This window comes from Uloborus diversus, chromosome 2 (assembly GCF_026930045.1).
Source record: "Uloborus diversus isolate 005 chromosome 2, Udiv.v.3.1, whole genome shotgun sequence".
NCBI classification, from domain to species: domain Eukaryota; kingdom Metazoa; phylum Arthropoda; class Arachnida; order Araneae; family Uloboridae; genus Uloborus; species Uloborus diversus.
In genome coordinates, this window is record NC_072732.1 from 220578478 (window position 1) to 220599520 (window position 21043).

Consider the following 21043-nt stretch of genomic DNA (forward strand, 5'->3'; position numbering starts at 1 on the left):
AACTAGAGCAGTGGGAAATTTTAATTTTTTGAACAGGTCAGAAAATTATCAGTATTTTTAAAATTTCTCGATACATTGGAGAAATTTATAATTTGTAATCATCAAACCTCTGATGTTTTCCTTCTTGAAATTTCTTTTCATGCAGATACTAGAAAAAAAGTTTTTTTTTTTTTTTTTTAACAAACAATTATTTTTAAAAACTGCTACGTACCCTTAAGATTGAGCCTGGCAAGGAATCATAAAAATTATCCCCAAATGATCTACAGTGAAGCACCATATATAGGTTTCTCTTTTATACGTTTTTATCAATCATACGTTTTTTAAAATTGGTCCCTGCAAAGTTTAATGCACATTAAACTATACCTATTATACGTTTTTTCGTTTGTACACTTCTTACAGTCCCTTTAAAAACGTATAAATGGTGCTTCACTGTACTTTAATTTTCATTGTTTTTTAATTTTCTCAAAAATTCCGACAATCCTTTAATGATTAATAATACTCCTCATTTTTCTTTTCATACAGCTGATGAAAATTGCAATAATTTTGCATGTGTTTGGATTTTTTTTTTTTTTTTGATTACTATTAAGCTCAGTTTACTTTTTTTTCCCTTAAAACATTCCAAAATATTAAATAAAAATCTTTGAATCTTCAGTTGGAAAATTTAAATTTACAAGCTACTGAACATTCAAAGAAATTCATTTTAGCCACTTTCCAGGAAACCTACAGGGTTACCCTAAATGAGTGATTTTTGAAAGCTACTTATTTGAAAGTTAAGTATGACACATACAATCATGTACAAAAAAATTAAACAATTACAAATAATACAAGTTTGCACACTCTGTTAATGATTATTGTATACACCTCACTCATGGACAACCTGTCCCACACTATTTGTATCATTGTCTGGGTAACAAGTGAATCGCTGATTTTGAAAAAGGCGTAAGTCACCATTTTCGACAAATTGAGATAATACTGGGAAACGGTACTGTGGTAGTAAATCTACTAAATGAGATGAAAACGGCATAAGTCTGTATAAATAGCGATTGAGAAAAATGGAGGGGAAATTTGCGATGACTTTGAAAAGAGCGTTAGTCATTGAACTTACGCCCTGTTCAAACTCATTGACAATTCTAGTAGATGTTGCTGGTTGTGCAAGGTAATATTTTTTGTTTCTCTTGTGGTATAGTGTTTTTTGAACTGTAGTGGTCATTATTTCACCATATTGCATCATTATTTTACCAATATTGCATCGTCATTATCAATGTTGTTTTGGTTTAGGTAATTTTTTTAACATTAATGATTTACGAAGTACATGAAAAAAACGTAAAAAAGGAGTCAGAAACATGTTTTGATTCATTTTCCCTAGAGAAACGTGACGGTCTCCTTGCTAATCTGTGCTCTATGCAATCAAATCCAGTACAAAACGTCTATTTTCAGTCCCTCGTTGATCACCATGAAGTCGAAAAACATAGTCCCAGAAAAAAAAACCACGAGAGAAGCAGTCCACTTTCAGCTATCATGTCATGCAGGGCTCCCAAAAGGTACCTGCTTGTCAAAAGGTTTTTCTCAGTCTTCGCAGCGTCTCTGAAAAGAAGCTAAGGCATTTTCAATGATTGTTAAGATGAGGAGACACTCCAAAAGAACTGCGCGCTCATGCTCCTTCACCATATTTCGAGATTTCCGCCATTGAAATCAACCGAATGGTGGAGCATATTAAATTATTTCCCACGAAAACACACCACTATTTTAGCAGAGAAAACATCTACGTCTCTGAGGAATATCATGCAATGATTCTGGCTGCCAGAAAGGATTCCTTCACCGTCAAGGTGCTACGCCCATGGGTGCAAGACCTTCCGTTTCAGGACGGATATCCGTCTTGGACAAAATTTCCGAGACGGAGGTCGGGACGGAAAAGAAATCGATGGCTATCCTTCAGTTTTTCCTAAAAAAAATTGAGTGTTTGAAAAATATGCTTTAATAACTGGACCTTTCCATAAACACGAATTTACATCAACATTCTCTCGATTTTCCGCCATGGGCTTGTTTTGTTTTGCTACGTGCTTTTGGAGTGGCTTTTGAACTAGCGCAGTTTGACTATTTTAGGTAGCTCTGTTATTTCCAACTCACTGCATTTCAGACAGCATAGTTGCTTGCTATTCTCGCTAATTTTTCGAATTTACCACCTTTCGTTTTTGTTTTTCACTTACTATTTTCGATCTTTTTATTTTAATTAACGAATATTGGATAGTGTTCTTCGTTTAAAAAATATATCTACTTCCCTGCAGCTGTTTTTTTATTGCTAATTTTACCACCTGCTATCTTATAAAAGAATTTTTTCCCCATAATCGCCCATACCCTTCCCCCACCTTTCCTTCTTTTCTAGTTTGTTCGCGCTATCTTGGGTAGACTTTCCGATCAGAACTGATTTATGTTGCAAAAGTGAAAATCTTTTGTCCCAAGCGATTTTATTGCTGCAATAAAAACGTTTGCGAACGGCAAAAACCTAATGGCGGGGAGCCCCGAACGCTTTTATCCCTATCATCATCCACCATCGCCTAAAATTGCGTTTTTGGAACTTCAATTTCGAAATATTGGCGAAGGAGAGTTTTTGAACTCCATCACTTCAAATGCATTCAAAAAGCGTGTAAATGTTATGAAAGATAGAGTACAATTTTGTTTTTAAAGCTTCAATTTCAGGAAGAGCCAGCGCCCCCATCCCCACACACAATCTTTCTCCAATATTTTTGAAGATCGCCCAATATTGTGACTTTGGGACTATCAGTTTAAAAAATTTGATGTAAGAGAGTCCCTGAGAGTCCCCTCTTTTTCCTGAACTTTACCAAAATAGAATACCATTGCGTTTTTTGGACTTCAATTTAAAAATATTTCTGGGGGAGAGTTCCAGACCCTCCGTTATTGCCAGTTTTTAGATTTTTGGACTATATCAAAATGTTTAAATATTACAATTTAAACTGGGTCCATGTTGTTATAAAAGACAAAAACTTAAAATTCAGATTAAACATCACAAATTCCAAAACTGCCATTGTTAAAATCTAAAACACTTATACTCATAAATTTTTCCTTAAGCACACATGTGTGTGTGGGGGGTGGGGAGAGAGGCTAAAAATTAGGACTCGACCGATGCATCGGTCGCCGATGGTTCAACAATTTAGCCATCGGCATCGGCGGCCGATGCTAACTTGCAGGAAACATCGGCCCATCGGCCTGAAAAACATCGAAAAGCCGATGGAATTGGCCGATGTTTTTGAAAAAAAAAGACCTTTGTTTTACTTTTTAATACAAAGTAAAGAGAGTTGTTGTTTTCAAACAAAATTGTTTACTTAAATTTCAGTATGAATTTATATTTTGGTCACCCCTGAAAAGAGTTTTTAATACTGCATTCAGGTACCAAACACGTTAATTATTGCGTTGTTTCTTGCGGCTGGATGCACGCATGTATCTCTCATAAGTCATAACTAAAAAATGGTAAGCTGTAGAAGGCTAAATTTTCGCCTGTGGGAAGTGCGCACGTTCCAGTTGTGACCTTCCCTTTTTGTTTTCGATCGGATGTTCTAAAAAGCCTATTAACTGATTTTTTGTGGCTATTAATTACTTATTTCAATGCAAAACTGTCCTCTTCTTTTTCTTACATATATGAGCACCATTCACCCTCACATTCATCCAGACATGAAAATCGCATGCTACGCAGACGATGTCGCTCTATGGCATACTCACGCAGACATTGCAGCATCAGAGGAGGCTCTGAACAAATCTCTGAGGGGCATTGCCGCATGGGCAAAAGAGCTCAAGTTGACCATAAATGCTGACAAGACAAACTTTTGCATTTTCTCTACTGACAGACGACATAGAGGCACTTTTAATGCAAATATTAAAATTGAAGACTCCAACATCGAAAGGGTTTTCTTCCCTACCTATCTCGGTGTAACCTTAGACCCTGAGCTTCGCTTTTCAAAGCACATTGAACAAACTTCTAACAAAGCGCTTGGAAAATTAAACATACTTAGAAAACTCTGCGGAACTACATGGGGATCAAGACCTAAAACCCTAAAAAGTGCTTATTGCTCTATTATTAGACCAGTACTTGAATATGCTGCCCCAATCTGGTGTCCGGCATCCGCCACTTCCAAACTTAAATTAGATTCAATACAACACCGAGCATCAAAAATTATTATTAGCGCAGTCTCTTCCACTAATAACGAAAAAGCTGAACAGGAATGTGGTCTGCCTCCTCTGGAGTGTAGGCGCAATCTTACCACCATCAAGTTCACCAACAAACTACATTGCTACAATAAAGACCATATCTCCACCAGAGTGTTCAACGAATGGAAAGACAGGAAAAGGCTTAAAAGATCATCAACGCTCCAACTTGATGGAGACATCAGGAGCCAAATAAAGTTAGAGCATTCCACCTTGAACTTTTTGAAAGAGCCTCTATTTCCCAGAAAGCCACCAAAGGAAACAAAGATTAATTTGAACCTCCTACAGCCATGCTCGAAAAAAGAAGACCCACAAACACTCAGACAAAAAGGCCTTGAGACGATTGAAAAGTTCTCCCAGGGTAACTTTGTGACTGTCTATACGGACGGCTCATCTGACATATCCTTCAACAAAGGAGGTGCTGGCATTCTCTTCCTCCTTCCAAATGGAGATAAATATACACATAAAATCAACACAGGAATAATTGCTTCTAACTTCACCAGCGAACTTCTTGCGATTAAGGAGGCACTCACCTTTTACATGACCAATCAAGAAATCTCAGTCCCAACTGATGGATTGGCAATCTTCTCTGACTCAAAAGCGGCCTTAGAAGCAATCAAAAACGGAGCAACCAACATCACCTCTGCCATAAATGCCCTACTCGAAGACTTGCACGGCAATGGAAAATCCTGCATGCTGCAATGGATACCGGCACACGTGAATATTGAAGGGAATGAGTGTGCGGATTCCCTAGCAAAAGAAGGCAGAAATATTGGCAAACCTTGCACCACCATCACGCTAGCAGACTCAAATGCTGTCGCAAAACATAGACTTCTGCCACATACCTTTAAGAAGCCTCTCATCACCGACTTTGATTGCCCCAGAATCCTAACATCTACAATTGCAAGATTAAGAACAAACCACTATAAAGGGATGAAAATTCTTCCTGACAAAACGAGAACTTATATCCCCTGCAAGAACTGCACCGATGCCCAACTGACTCCGGATCACATTCTTGAGTGCCCGGCCCTTATCCCACATGTTCTGCAGCTGGGTATGGTGCCACTGGCTTCAGAACTTCGAGAGGTCCTCTACAGCACAGATGCGTTGCAGCTAGCGGATGCGGTCTTGAAGACACACGGAGCCATTTAATTGTCCATGGACACGACAAAAAAAAAAAAAAAAACATATAGCGTCTCAGACTGACGATCATTTGGTGATATATTACCGAATTGGAGACCGTGTAAACAAATTTGAGATGGCGAAACCGGTTTTGTCTCATTTTGTTCGATTCCCGTTGAACCGATGGTAATTTTTAATTTTTCAATGTTTGTAATATGAATCACAGTAATGCAGTCTTTTCTGTATCGCTTCGGGGGAGCTACAAGATTGGGGCCCGTCGAAATATATTTTGGGGCCGTATTTCTCTATCACAGAAGTTGTAAAACATTTATCAAAAGCATTGTTGTAACTCCTACGGTGCCCCTATGGTTATGGGGCCTTCGTGCAATTGCAACATTTACTACATTTTAAATCCGCCACTGCACGTCAAAACAAACTCGGGTGGAAGTTTTAAAAGGGTTTTTCTGCTCAATGTTTATTATTATTTTGAACTCTATTTTTTGCGACTATTTTTTGTATTTCCGAGAACACTTGCGTGCTCCTCCTCCCACACCCTCACTTTCTGAAATTAAACTAAAGTTGTACTTCTGAGTTGTTTAAAACTAACACCATTCATAAAATTAGAGATTTTTTTTTCAAGTTTTATCTATTGCTTAGGAAGAGTTTAGAGCATTAATTAGACATTGATTAAAGACGTTTTGAATTGTGACATAATTCGGAAAACAAAGAGATTTTGAATTTTTCTTCGGAAGTGCTGAAGTAGATTCAGAAACTCTTCCGAGGCATTGGAGATGGCGCTTCTGTACTAAAAAAATTAAGCCGAAATTGGGGCCGAAGTTTAACATTGTGAGTTACTCCAAAATTAGAGGGTGACCCCCTAATCCGCCCCCGTCGTTTCAAGCATTTCTTAAATATTTAGCGATTATTTATTTTGGTCAAGAAATGTCTTTTTTGCATCATTAATAGCGATCGATTTTTTTTTCTGTTGTAACTATTTTTATGTATTTATATAAAATCAATAAATAAGATATTTTCGTTTTCATCATATGTTTAATAATATGTTATAGAAAAGCTTCAAGGATTTTCTACTATGCAATTTTTTAAATTTCAGAAAATTATTGTTAAATTGAAAAATTTAATTTGAACGTGTTTGTAGTGCTCCATAAAAGATTAATCAATCAAATTGTTCAATATTACGTGTGGTAACATCAAATCAAGTAGTATGTATATGTATTCAGTCATTAACTTGGGGTAAATATTGAGTTTGTTTATTGTAGCTGCGTTTTAAGAATCTCACTCATTTCGTGGCTATTTCTTTTTTCCGCAAAATTTACGCCACTGTTATACATTTTATGAAAAATGCCAACTTTTCTAGTATGAAAATATTCCTATTATGATTTAATATTGTAATTTATCTGTTACCTTTTTTGTTTAACTTGATGACTAAAGAATTTCTACGTGCAATCTTTCCACTTTAATAGCGTAATTTGTTGACGGTTTCATATTTTTTTTTTGAATGATTAAACAACATAATTTAATGCTTTTTAACTATGTTTAGTTTACCTAAATCCAAACATTATTAAAATATTACTGAAATCTTAGTTATATGTTCAATTTAAAAAAAAAATCAATTGGTTATTAAACAGTCTCTTTGTTTTTCCTCCATTTTTTTTTTTTTTTTTTGGCTGTTGTTCTTCGTCTTCCATCATACAGCAGTCAAAAAAGGAGAAGCATAACTACACCCTATACAGATTGTACGTAGTACGATCCAAAAGTTCGAGGGATAAGCTGTATAAAACCTTACCCAGAATAGTTCACATTACCGAAGAACATCCACCTACAAAAGGTCATCTTGAGGGACTATGTACTTCTGCCAGTGTTCATATAACTTTTGGAAAAACTCCTGGAAGCCATTTTTCACTACCTTCTGTGATGCAGCTTTATCTTCTCCTGACGGAAGAAAGCAGCGTCCATGCAAATGTTTTTTTTTGCTGGAAACAGGTAAAAGTCATACGGAGCTAAGTCCGACGAAACGTGATGTTATTGGTTTGTCATATCAGAGTATTGACCAGTCGAACCGTGCATCCTCAACATGAAAGTCGCCTTCTTCCCCACGATGAAGTCAAAACGAAAGAGCCCTTACAGGAGGTTGCGATAAATGTCTTCCAGGAGTCCTTCTAAAAGCTATACGAACGGTGGCAGAAGTGCATAGTCGTTCAAGGTGACTATTTTGTAGATATATTCACAGTAAATTTTTATACAACTTGTCCTCGAACTTTTAGATTATACTACCTACGTATGAGTTTTCAACTTACTATTTCATAACGTTTTTGAGTGACGTAAGTTTACGCGCATGAAAACATCACAAGAGAATTTGCGATAATTTTAACTAAGGAGGCTTTCAAAATGGATATTTCGGTCATCTATATGTTCTTAGGTACATATGCATGTACATATGCGCAGAAAAACTTGTGAAGTTTAAATTGGATGATCGTAAAATAAAAATTTAGGTCGAAATCTGATTTTTTTTTGGGGGGGGGGGAGAGTATTACAATTCTTAATCCGTAGAAAGGAAGTAAAGTGAAATGAATCAATGATCCTTTAAATCCCTGACAATTTTATCAATTTATTTCTGTTAGATTTTTTTTTTGCCATCGGCCAACAGCATCGGCAATCGGCCATTTGGAGGAAAACAATCGGCCATCGGCCATCTTTGAACAATCGGCCAACAATCGGCATCGGTAAAAAAATGCCATCGGTCGAGCCCTATTGAACACATCACCAAACTTGCACCCATGGCTACACCCCAAAGAAGTCAAAGATTTCAGTCAATGGTGGCCAGAGTTTTGTAAGAAATCCTGAGTCTTTGAAAAAAGCCCTCCGTCAGTCCCAACAAGATGTACGTATTTGATTCTTCAACACCTGGGACTCTTTTTGCTTTTGACTGGATTGACGGTCTTAACTACAACAGTTACAAACTCCTGAAAGTCAAGAACATCCCCGATCTACCAACTACTCCAGCATACACTCACTGATCAGGTGTCGATCAATGAAAAGAAGTTGACTGACATTAGAAAGCTCTTCCCTCACATTCCTGAATAACACCATGGATTCTACAAAAGGATCCTCTTTTGGAAAACCATGTCTTCTGACAACGCCAGTGACGACGATGAAATGTAGTTTGGAAAAAAATTTAACATTTATACAATTAAAATATCTTTAAAATAAGTGCAAGAAAAGTATTTTTTTATTGCCAAAAACCAATTGATTTTGAAAAGAGTGTAAGTCATCTAATTTGTAAATTCGGTATTTGATCCAAATTGAATCGGAAATTAACCAAAACTTCACTGAACATATGTAAAAGCAATGCCTTTGGAATGACTGCTATAGATTTATAGTAACATATTTGTAACTTGATATAAACGGTTTTATCAAGTTTTCTATAAATCAATTACTGGTGACTTACGCTCCTTTCAAAATCAGCGATACAATTATCACTGCTGCTTGGATATGATCTTTGAGTTTTTCTTAAGTATTCAGTTTTTTATAGTTAGGGTACACACACACACACAAATTACTGTCTTTAAAAGTGCCCCTAGAGCATTCCTGTATAATTGTTCGTACTCAATTTCAGAAATAAAATGAAGGAGTAAAAGGAAATTTTGAAGGAATAATAATAGGCTGTCCTTATAAATGATGTCGCACTTTTTTTTCATCATATTTGACCCCCTTCCCCTTTGCAACACGTCCTATTTTTTTTATTAACATACTGTTATAATTGTGTGAGGTCCCTTTTTGTTACCCTCTCTTTCCCTTAAAGCATGACATCACTTGTGGATGACCCTTTTACAATATAATAACTACAATTAAACATTTTTTTTCTTTTTACACAATCACTGAATATAATACAGCTACTTATGTATTTTTAAATATTTAAATAATTATTAGACAAACTGACTTTTGCTGATGAGAGTGTGGGGGAAAGAAAAGCAATAATCATAAAACTTGAGAAAAATAGCCAAGCACCATTTAAGCATGTTTTACTTCTTTTACGAAATGTCTTAGTCATCTAATACAGGGTGGCGACAGGAACGGCGAATAAAAGTTCCCTGACTTTTCCCTGATTAAGTTCACTGAATTTCCCTGATTTACGTTACCATGGATAATGGTTTTCTTCCTTTACCCTACCTGAAAACCATTGCATATTAAATAAAATGCCGTGTTTAAAACGTTTTAAGCTGTTAATTAAAAATATTTTTTGAAAATAAGCTTCTTTTTTTTATAGTAAAAATAGTAAATTAAAATATCTACGAAGAAATATTATAGGAAATCTAAAACAAATATTCTTTACTTCCAGTAAACTGTTAACATAAGAATTCTAAGAAATTATTAAAACCACTCTTAAAGACATATATAATTATGATAAAACTAAAAAAGTTTATTTGGAAATAATTTTGAACTGAATTTTCAAGCAGCATAATTGTTGCTGTGAGAATAACAAGTAATTGTGAAAGTATAGAAGTAATGCAGTTTTACTTACTTAAATAATGGACATATTTATGTAAAACAAATTGGAACCTTTTTAAACAACCAGTCATATTGAGCTATTCTCTAATCAAGAACTTAGGTTTTAATGAAGGAATACAGCATTTTAACTATTAAAAAATAGTGAAAATATTTACTTATGTACAAAATTCAATTTCAAATGATTTCATTATTAGTTGGAAGAAAATCTTTTGTAACCAACAACATTGAAATGTAAAAAAAAACAATAATTAATTTCAAAATTTATAGTGTGTAACTTGGTTTTAAAATAAAAGAATTTTAAAGTCTGAAAAAATTAGGAAAAAAAAACACTTTGTATAACCTAAAGCGAGTGAATAATAAAATGGCAAAAAACAAAGTTGATTTTCATTAAACATTCAATTTTAGCAATTAAATCGAAAATGCCAAGTAAAATACCTTTTAAGCTCTTAGCAGTATCAATTTAAAAAAAAAAAAAAGATTTTTCCTTAAAATTGTGATTACAGTACGCTAGCTACTTCAAGACAATGAGTACTTTTGAATATATAGTAAAACTTCGAAAAATCGAAGGAGCAGGGAAGGAGAGTTATTGAAAATTATGTTCATTGAAAACGAAAGCAAAACTATAGAATTAATTAAAATCATACCACTGAAACACAATAAATTTATAACAAGAGCCAAAATTGATAGAATAATGCATCAAGAAGATTATATATCTTCTTGACATAATTTAACTATATAAATTCAAGAGTTTGTACGGGGTGGAAAACAAATTATATTTTTATGCCGAAGTATAACTTTTTACTTAATAAATAAAGAAAAAGAAAATTTTATTAAAAAAAATCTGCAAATGAGGAGTCGGGAACATTCAGACGGGATTCCATGAAAATGCGCAATACATGTTCTGCTCTTTTACTATTTTGAATGAAGCGTAATTTTATTGCTGTCTCAAATCCTTTTATCTCTTCAACACCAGGAACCTTTTCTCTATTTTTACTTACTCATGAAAAAATATCCTCACCAATTCAGTACTCTGTGACTAAAATTCCGTCTTCAACTGCAACAAAATCCAAAAAACCTGTATTAGATTGAATCATAGTTTTTTTTTTTTTTTGAGCAATTACGACTGCTTATTGTTCTCATTTGACCGTCTTTGGTGTCCATGCCTTTTTCAATCCCCACCGTCACCGGTAGCCACTCCTAGTCAGTGGCGTCCATGTCCTACACACATGCACGCTCATACACATACGCACTCACACACCTACACACAGGCGCCTTTACACACATACACATTCGCCAACGTGCATATACACAAATCTACGCACACACAAAAGTCTACACATACACAACTGTACACACCTAACCGCTCAAGAGGAGAGATAGGCTTGGAGGGATAGGAGCCGTGTCTAAAAACAAGTGAGTAGGGTAGTAACCAATGAGTAGGGTCCTGTCGCAGCTCGTGATTGCGAAAAACATAATTTAAATTCAAAATTTCAGAATTCGAATTAATTTTTCCTTTTTTTTTGCAACATTACTCCACTCAATTTATAAATTTAGCCTTTCTTTTTGCTCATACTTGAAGGGGAAAATGACTTTGAATTTTGGAGTTTACTTTAATAACGCAAGTCTAACGACGGTCATAAAATAAAATTTTGCTAATAGAAAATAAATAATAATAATTCCTCATTCAGTTACATGGGAATAAAGATTCACTTCAGCTTACCAAAAGTTTTGGCACATCAAAGTTCGACTTATCGAAGTTTTACTGTCTAGTGAAATCCTGTTACAACGCACTCCAAGAAACTGTAAACTTACTTCGTAGTACTGGAATTTAAGTAACGTAATGGAAATTAGATCAGGACTGAAAATTTTATTTCATTGAAATGGATATTTTGTTGCAAGGGGATTTCACAGTATGGTGTTTTAAAATTGAATGAATCACGTCTATTAACACTATAGATATCAACTATGCCAGCAGAATTCAATACAATAAAAGTAAGGGTTAAAAAAAGAAAATTCTCATCAATTTTACATCCCACAACACCATATTTTTACTACAACATATTATAAATTTTTCAACATTTCAGAAGTAAATTACAATGCATTGATTTGTCTTTAAATATATTTTTATTTACTTAGTCAAACAAAGTTATTACACAAAATACACAATAAATACATTATTGCATGAATATAAATTCACGTAATGTAGTTACAATAAAAACCTCATTTTAAAAAATCCATAAAAGCTTAGTCAGAAAAATTGAAAATGGAATTTCAACACATTGTTAGTTTTATATTGTGAGTTTTAAGGTATGATTGGTTCTGCAATTGTATAGATTTTTAATAACATTTTATAATGAATTTCTAACAACAGGCACTTTCCATTATTTATTGAACAATACAGAAGGCATATATTGCAATTGGAAGTCTACTTTTTGGTTGGTTACTCAAATAAATTTACAGTAGTACAAGTTATAAGATGAAAAATATACTGAAAAATATATACATAGATAAAGAATATTTTACCTAAATCTTCAGTAGTAATAATAATAAAAATAAATTAGCTAAACAAACATACAAAATAAATATTAATTTTACTAAATTTTGATTAAAATTTTGATAAAATCAATTTTAAAAACTTTCAACAAACTTTTTTACGTCAATATTTTTAAGGTACAAGTTCCTTCTTTTGGCGTGCATATAAATTGTTTATTGTACTTTATATATTTTAACTGTGTGGGTAATATTAACATTCTTTATTCTTGCTCAAATTTTTAACAAGACATTTGATTACATTATATAAATGAACTTTGAAACTTGAAAATAGAATTGATGAGAGAATCAACATTTTATAGCATAAAATATTGCATTTATGTGTTTTAAAATTTAAAGAAACCCTTTCATAACTGCAAAAAAATTGTCAGATTCAAGAGTTTAATGATTAAGTGGAGTTGCACTCAAATTAGCTCTTACAGCTCGACACTTAATGCATCAATAAAAGTGTTACTTGTAATCATATAAAAGTCAGCAACATCTTTCAATTGTGCTTAAGATGTTGCTTTCCTCATTAATTGCTTCTGCATGCAGGTAAGTTATTAATTTCTTATTCTCTCCTTTCATTCGAGATTTGTAACAAAACATTTGATTGCATTATATACAAGGATTTATCAATTTTAAAAGTATTTTTTGGACAGGAAAAAATACAATATAAATTACATTAGAATACATGCAATAAACTCCAACACCAAAACAGAACACTTGTGAAGCTTGAGATCACACATGATTGCAAAACTATAGTCCCTGTTGTTTTTGCACTGAAATTCATTTACTCTGCAACTGAAAAAAAAAATAAATAAATAAAATATTCAGTATAAAGTACAATGCTCTTAATACTAAGAATGAAACACAACATGCAAACAAAAGTTTGGAGAACAAGACTTTTTCAAAACTAGGAGGACAAGGATGTGATGCTGTATACTATTTTTTAAGAAACCTTAAAAAGATAAAAGTGATATGAACTTAGCGGTAGCATTAGCATAGTTTCAACTACTAGTTTGTCTTTTATCTTACTCTTTATTGGGAGGATTCCATATTTTCAGAGTTTAATTGTAATTTATTGGCCTTTTTCATACTATAAAAGTTGAAATACTAGCACATAGCATTTGTCATTTTGGTTTCTGAAGTTCAGGTCATAAACACATGCTTTATTCCATTGCATTAACTTAATGATCAGTGAGAAAGAAGCGTCTCAAATCCAGTCTGCTCACAAAGCAAAATACTGTAACAAACAATCTCAAAGCCATGAGATTAGTCACCAAATATTTTACTCCAGTTATAAAATATTGAGAAAGTTTCTTAAAAAGTACGGAATTTATTAAGAATATTAAACATCAGGAAAAACAAACTAAAGCCAGAGATTTGGCAGAAAAGCGGAAATCTACAGCAAAAATCGGAAGAGTTCGCAACCCCGATTTCGTTTTTGATTTGGCAGCTTCTTCCTTCTATCCAATCAATAAAATTCGAGGGATCATTTAAATTTTTATTCACATTGTGCTAGTAATTTTTTTTTTTTTTTGACTGGAAAGACCGAGTCTTTTCAGGTTTCTGCATGTACAAAACATAAACTTAGCTCTTTCAGGGCCGTTAGAAACCAAAATTGATCTCTTTTAAGCACCAACCAAGCATTTGAGTAAATCATTTTGAGGAAACATGAACTAACATTGATTTGTTAAAAAAAATTGCCATGGTACCTGAAGGCACTCGGGAATAAGATACGGCCTCTTCGTCGGATTCGTCATCAACATCTGCCACTGTCCGACGATTCATCACTTTATAGGAAGCCTGAGAAAGAAAAGAAAATAGATTGGTACTGACTGGAGAAACTTTTTTTCATAAAATCAGGTAATACAGTCTGTAACAGATTTTCTCTCCAATATCGAAGAGTTACATATCGTCACCTCAAAGCAACATTAGGATATCTTAGTGTTATTTGTGGGATTAGATGTCTTAGTGTTGCTCTGAGGCCACGATAAAAAGCCTATTAAGAATGCAGCATCGAAGTTTATAGGTGTAACCTTAGGTCACATCAGTGGCGCAGCAAGGGGAGGGGGTTAAGGGGTGAAAACACCCCCCAGAGCCATTGATTTTAGCATAGATGCAAATTCTAATACAGTTGTTTATGCATATGAAAGGGTTTTTTGATAAAACCCTCCAGAAGATATTTTTGATCACAAAATCCCCTTCAGAAGGGATTTTTGATCAAACAAACCCTCTCCAAAAGGTATATTGCAGGAAAGCGTAAAAAGTTTGGTGCATGCCCACTCTTATAACAGAGACCCGCTCTTATAACACTGGTTAATATTTATAAAGAAATGCTTTTGTGGGATTATATTGTTATGATTCAATGTGAAATAAAATTCTTCATACAATGCAGCAATAACGTCAAAATTACAATTTTTTGGACTTGGGTTAATCTGGTTCTGAGGTACAGATATTGTTTCAAAAAGTTTTATGAGTTTCTAATCGATGAAGTTCAGATAATCACATTCCTTTTTGTTGATGGCGAGTTCACTCTCCTGACTTATACCTATTGTACGTTTTTCATGGTATCACATCTATACTAGAATTCAGCAAGATATAGATCTAAAAATAGATGTAATAGATGTACAAAATACAAATGTGATGACCAGCAACAGGCTCTGGGCCCAGCTAGGCTGGTCCTAGTCAATTTACAATCCCCAGTGGAGATCAATGGCCCTCTTACTATCTACTCCCGTACTCATTACCACCTCTTCTGGTAAGCTGTTCCAAGGTCCCACTGCCCTGCTAAAATAATAATTTTTCCTAATACCCACGTTAGCCTGAGCTTTAAATAGCTTAAAACAATGACCCCTTATCCTATTTTCAGTGCTAAACTTCAGCCACATAACATCTTTCATTTTAATAAATTTAAACAACTGAATCATGTCCCCTCAATCTCTTCTTTGCTCAAGACTACATTTTTAGCCTTCTAAGCCTGGAATCATAGTCTAAATGAGAAAGTCCATTTATTAGCCTTGCAGCCCGCCTTTGAACTCTTTCCAATACATTAATATCTTAAAATATCTTGCATGTAAAATAGATGCAAGATTTAGATGTAAAATCTATAAAGAATGCAGCATCAAAGTTTATAGGTGTAACCTTTAGTCACATTATCACTGTACTATATTGCAGGAAAGCATAAAAAGTTTTATACATACAAAGGATGGGACCCACTCTTATTACACTGGTAAATATTTATAAAGGAAATGTTTTTATGATATTATGTTCTTATGACTCAATGTGAAATAAGATTCTTCATACAATGCAGTAATAACATGAAAATAACAATTTTTTGGACTTAGGTTAATCTGGTCCTGAGGTACAGATATTGTTTCAAAAAGTTTTGATATTGCAATAGATATGCTTTTAATTCATGAAGTTTCAGATAGTCACAATCTTTTTCTTTGCTGGAGAGTTCACGCTTCTGACTTAAACCTATGGTACATTTTTCATGGTATCACATCTATACTAGAATTCAGCAAGCAACAATTTGTAATCTATTATTATCAAAGGTAAAGTAAGAAATAACAACGTCAAAAAGCACAATTGCAGATTACTGGACAGGTGTTTTGGCGTTACAAGGAACGCATTTTTCAATGCATAAGAAATGAGCTTATGGATGAAAGATATGGATGAAGGATATCTTTTCACCTTGTTGTTTTGGTGAGACTAATTAAATATACACTTCAATAAATTTAGATTCTTTCTAGATGCATCAAATGACATTTCAAAAAAAAAAAAAAAAAAAAAAACAGATTGGATAACAAAACCTCTAAATCACCAATGAAAGCACTTACATTTGTTTGCTTTTTATCTTGGTTTTGCAGAATTTGTCTTCTAATTTCTGCCAAAGAACTGAACAGATTCTCTGGTTTTACTATAAATGATAAATACAAGCAAATAAATACAAGATGTGTAAATTTTTTGTAGCGCATCATCAAAATTGTGATAGGATTCAATGAAACAAAAGCAGATAGATAAGATTTTAATTTTTTCAATGAATTTTAACATGCTATAACAAGAAATATGACAATGTTTAAAATACATTTATATTTTAAAAAAAGAAAGAAAACCCTAAAACAACATTGAAACAATAAATAAACCACTTGGAAGTATATAACATTCACTAGTGTCTTAAACTCAAATTCAAATTAAAAAGATTAAGAAAATGAGTAAACATTTAGTTAGTTGAACATAATAATTGAAAGTAATTATTTTTTCATACAAATGCTCCTTATTTTATTTATTCTTTATTTTATCTTATATTTCTTGAAAAAATATTTTAAAAGAATATTATATATTTTTAACAGTGAAATTACTTGTCAAAAGCTGCTTTAACTATATATATATTTTTTAAATTACTGGTCATTTAAACAATTTAGTAACTTTATGCTACTTAAATATGTTAGTGTTTCCAAATTAATTTTGTATTTGAAATTAAAAGATTTAATGAAAATAAAAAGACTTACTTTACTTTGAAATTAAACTAATAAACAGTTCAAATGAAAATAATACAATTAGATGCAGAAAGATTGTTCAAAGAAAGTTACATAGAAAACATTCCTTTGGAAGACCATGAAATAAAAACGTCTTTCAGAATCAGATTGACATTTCAAAAAAAGCAAGAACTTTAAAAGTTGAAACAAAAATATATTTCTACTGCAAGCCCGTGTCATTTCCCCCCCCCTCTTCCCCCACTTTTGCTTTCAACTGAGCTCTGTATCTTATTATAGAGAAAACAAAACATCTATTAGCATTCAATGAGCTTCGGGATCAGAATGCAAACTATGCCTGAGCACCCAAACTAGATTCAAAAGAAATTTTTTTGCAAAAAAAAATAAATAAATAAATAAATAAATAAAAAAATAAAATGAAATAAAATAAAATAAATAAATAAATATAAATAAATAAATAAATAAAAAACTGATAAGTGATTTTTTTAAATTAAATATTTTAAAGTCATGCAAGGATATCTTACTGAATACTTAAGAAGTTGCTACAAAATTGATTTCACTTCCTTATGCTGAATAATATTGAGATTGCAAAATTTCACCACACAGTAGCACTTTAAATATCTGTACCTCAGAGTCAAAAGTCACATTATGATAATTTTACAGTAGAGATAAAAAACTTTTTTTCTGGCGCATGCAAAGCAGGGAACGCACGCTCTTTTAAATCTATTAAAAAATTGAAAAGGATTGTTTTTTAAGAATTACATTTACATGGCTTGATGCAGAATAGGCTTATACATAGAATGCGCTATTAAATGGAAAATCACATTTTTTGGACTTGCGTCAGTCTTGCTCTGAGGTACAGATATAATGCAAATAGTTTGGAGAAATTTTGGGCAAAAATTTTATGTTTCAGGAAAATTTCAAGCTTAGAAAGTTTTTAGGCACTCATGCAAATCACAGAAAAATTTACCTTGAGCCAGGGACTGTATGGGGGTGATCGTACGTTCCATCAGCTCTTTTGTCCTGACTGCAGGAACGGGAGGGGATGGACTGCGCCTCTTCTGCAGGGATTCCTATGAAAGAACAGAGCATAGATTATTCAGGAGGGAGATATTTCATTCTGATTACCGTATTACCCCACATTATCCGGCATGCCCCAAAAATGGAGGTTAGGAAAAAAAATAATACTACAAAAAATATATATTCAGCTTAAAAATGAATATAAGTTCTATACATATCTTATTTGTATTAATACAGATTAATTTTGTAAATATATTTACTTACAATTTAATTTGTCATTTCAACAAGAGAAAAATATTGCTTAATAACAAATAATTTTATAAAAATTAAATTAAAACTAAGTGCGCAAACAATTAAGCAGTAAGTTACCGTCCCTAAACCAGTGTGCTAAAGAATTTAAAATGGCTATTCCATAAATAAAAATTAAACTAAACTCTCTAAAAGGAACCTAAAGTAATTCATTAAAAAAAAATTATGAACAAATTGTAGTAACGGTGATTGCTTCCATTAATAATGACCTACCATAAATAACAAGCACATATTATATGCAATTCATTTTTTTTTTTTTTTTTTTGAAAGCGGGTTACTTTCGGAATTTATTTATTTTTACTTACAGTGGTTTGCTTCCTGCACAAATAATTGAATGGTGAATTTTGCTTTTGTTTTGTTGCAAAATAAACCTCAAATTATCCAACATTCTGTAAAATTTGAATTTCCCGGCATTCTGGTCAACCTCCCTTTTTTCTGTCATGCCAAATAATGCGGGATAATACGGTACTTGCGAACAAGTACTCTAACTCACATGATATCAGGAAAAGTGCATTCATTTACCTATTATAAACTAGTGGTACCTGCACAGCTTTGCCGTAGTATAAAATTAAAAGGTCATTTGGTTTGCCTGCATATTTACAAATAATGGATGATGAATTTCTCGCCAATTTGCTACGTTCATTTGCTCGCCCATGTTACGGTTTCACATTATGATAATTTCGTAATTTTCTCTTCCACGTTATGATAATTTACTGGGTAAAATGTTCTTAAAATTGGAATAGAATACAGAACAAAATTGAATTTTCGAAAAATCGCTTCAAGGTGCACACCCCCATGCTACAAACTAACTTTGTGCCAAATTTCATGAAAGTCGGCCAAACGGTCTAGGCACTATGCGCGTCACAGAAATCCAGACAGACTTTCAGCCTTATTATTAGTAAAGAAGAACACAAATCATTCACGTGGGAGACATTTCATTCTGATTATTTGCACACAAGTACTCTAACTCACATGATGTCGGTAAAAGTGAATTCATTAACCTATTTCTAAATATTTAATCAAACTCAAACTTTAAGCAGTCAGTTGCTGCCCATAAACCAGGACTATGGCAGAACTACATGTGATATACTGACAACTTGGTTATGACATCCAGAGACTGCTGTTTCGTCCCTTGTTATGGGCTCATTGGTCTGGAATAGTCAATAACCAAGCTGGAGGCAGATATCATCTCATTGAAGCTGAGAGTGCCAACAAACTGGAAGCTAAAACAAATTTAGCACACCAGCAAGAGTCTACAGCAATGCACAGCATTTTGTCAGGGGTGCCCACTAAGGGGAGGGGGGGGGGCGTGGAGTAGACAGTGGCATTGAAGTTTTTATGTGGGGTTGTTTGTTTTTGGTGGTGAGGCTATTTTGCTCATTTTGGAGGAGGGGGCTTTGCACTATTTAGGGGGGTTGCACCCTTGCTCTTAGAGGAGGGCACTCGATTTTGAAATGAAGGGTTAGAAACGAAGAAGGTCGGAAATGCTGTTTACCATTTAACAAATATAAAACCAACAAAGCACAAAAATGCATTTAATAACTTTCTTCAGCTCAAAAACATTTGGTATCTGGTTGTACAGATGCATATCTTGTGTTAAAACTGGAAAGTTCTTTTACAGACTCAAGCTCCGTAAGTTTTGGAATGACAATTTTAAAACCGAATGTTAAATAAGGCATAAATTGTTTAGTCTTACTTGAATTTCAGATAATTTAATGGGAGCAACCAGGCCTGTCATTTCAAATTTCCTTGGGGGGGGGGGGTATTTTATCAGGAAACAAAAAACACAACCAATTATACGTAAAAACACGAATTTTCAAGGGCGGGAGGGTTGACCCTTCTTAAAGACCGGCCTGAAAGCAACTTTTATCTTTATTGCAGTCACAAAAATCATATTACATACAGAAAAAGGAAAAATAACATATTTATACAGTAAAATCAAGAGACTGCATTTCATGAATAATATAAACTTGATTTATAAAAAAAAAATAAAATCTAGCCACAAGTAGAAGAGCATTAAATAAAATGATATTCATACATAGTTCTAAGAAACACTCAAAGCAGGAAACCTACACTATTTGAGTATCCATTTTCGCCATGAGAATGAACTTCAGTAGACTTCCGTTTCCTCAGCTCAGCATCTCTTTTTTGGAATTCTTCCAACTGCTTTGCAAATTCTTGCTGACGACGAAGCTGGAAAAAAGATTTCAATCATATGTTAGCATCAACAGAATGTGTATTCAATTTCCGAATGAGCATCAGGCATTAAGAGACAGAAGTCTACTCAAATGCAGGTTTTTCAACAAAATAAAAACAATCACACAGTGAAACTAAACGTTTGTCAAGAACTACAATTGGCCTGATTTCTCAACCAGTTAGGGTAACGGCACCCAGGGCCAGATTTGGAAGTGTGGAGGTCCCAGGGCAACGAAGGAGTGGAGGCCCCTAATCAGGGTTCGAAAAGATAATAATATTTTCAAAAATATCCAATTCTAATATTATCAATAATTATATCGATAATAATATTATTTTTATGCAAGCATTCTTTGTAGATGTGACAGCAAGGCTTGTCACAATTGAGCGATGAAAAGAAATGCAACGACAAAGAATCAATTTAGTGTCTTGCGCGCAACCTAGGTGGCAGCACCAATTAACAGCACACTGAGAAACCGGTCGCTCGTTGGTAGAACAAGAGCGCGGGAATTCATTCTGCCATTTTTGCCGAGTGAAAGATGTTGTTCGTGAGAGAAGAGCTCGGACACCATGCCTGGAAGAGGAGGAAAAGGAGATCTTCAAAAATAATTTATCGCCCAGTT

The 21043-nt window shown here is 33.6% G+C and overlaps 1 long non-coding RNA gene across 1 annotated transcript; it reads right to left on the bottom strand.

Annotated features, from left to right (window-relative positions):
- Window positions 1-11994: 11994 nt before the first annotated feature.
- Window positions 11995-20422, bottom strand: LOC129217707 (uncharacterized). Its single transcript, XR_008580245.1, has 5 exons — window positions 20301-20422; window positions 17869-17971; window positions 16242-16321; window positions 14115-14205; window positions 11995-13200 (listed from the first exon to the last, which is right to left on the bottom strand). It is a non-coding gene; the product is annotated as an uncharacterized LOC129217707 (long non-coding RNA).
- Window positions 20423-21043: the final 621 nt, after the last annotated feature.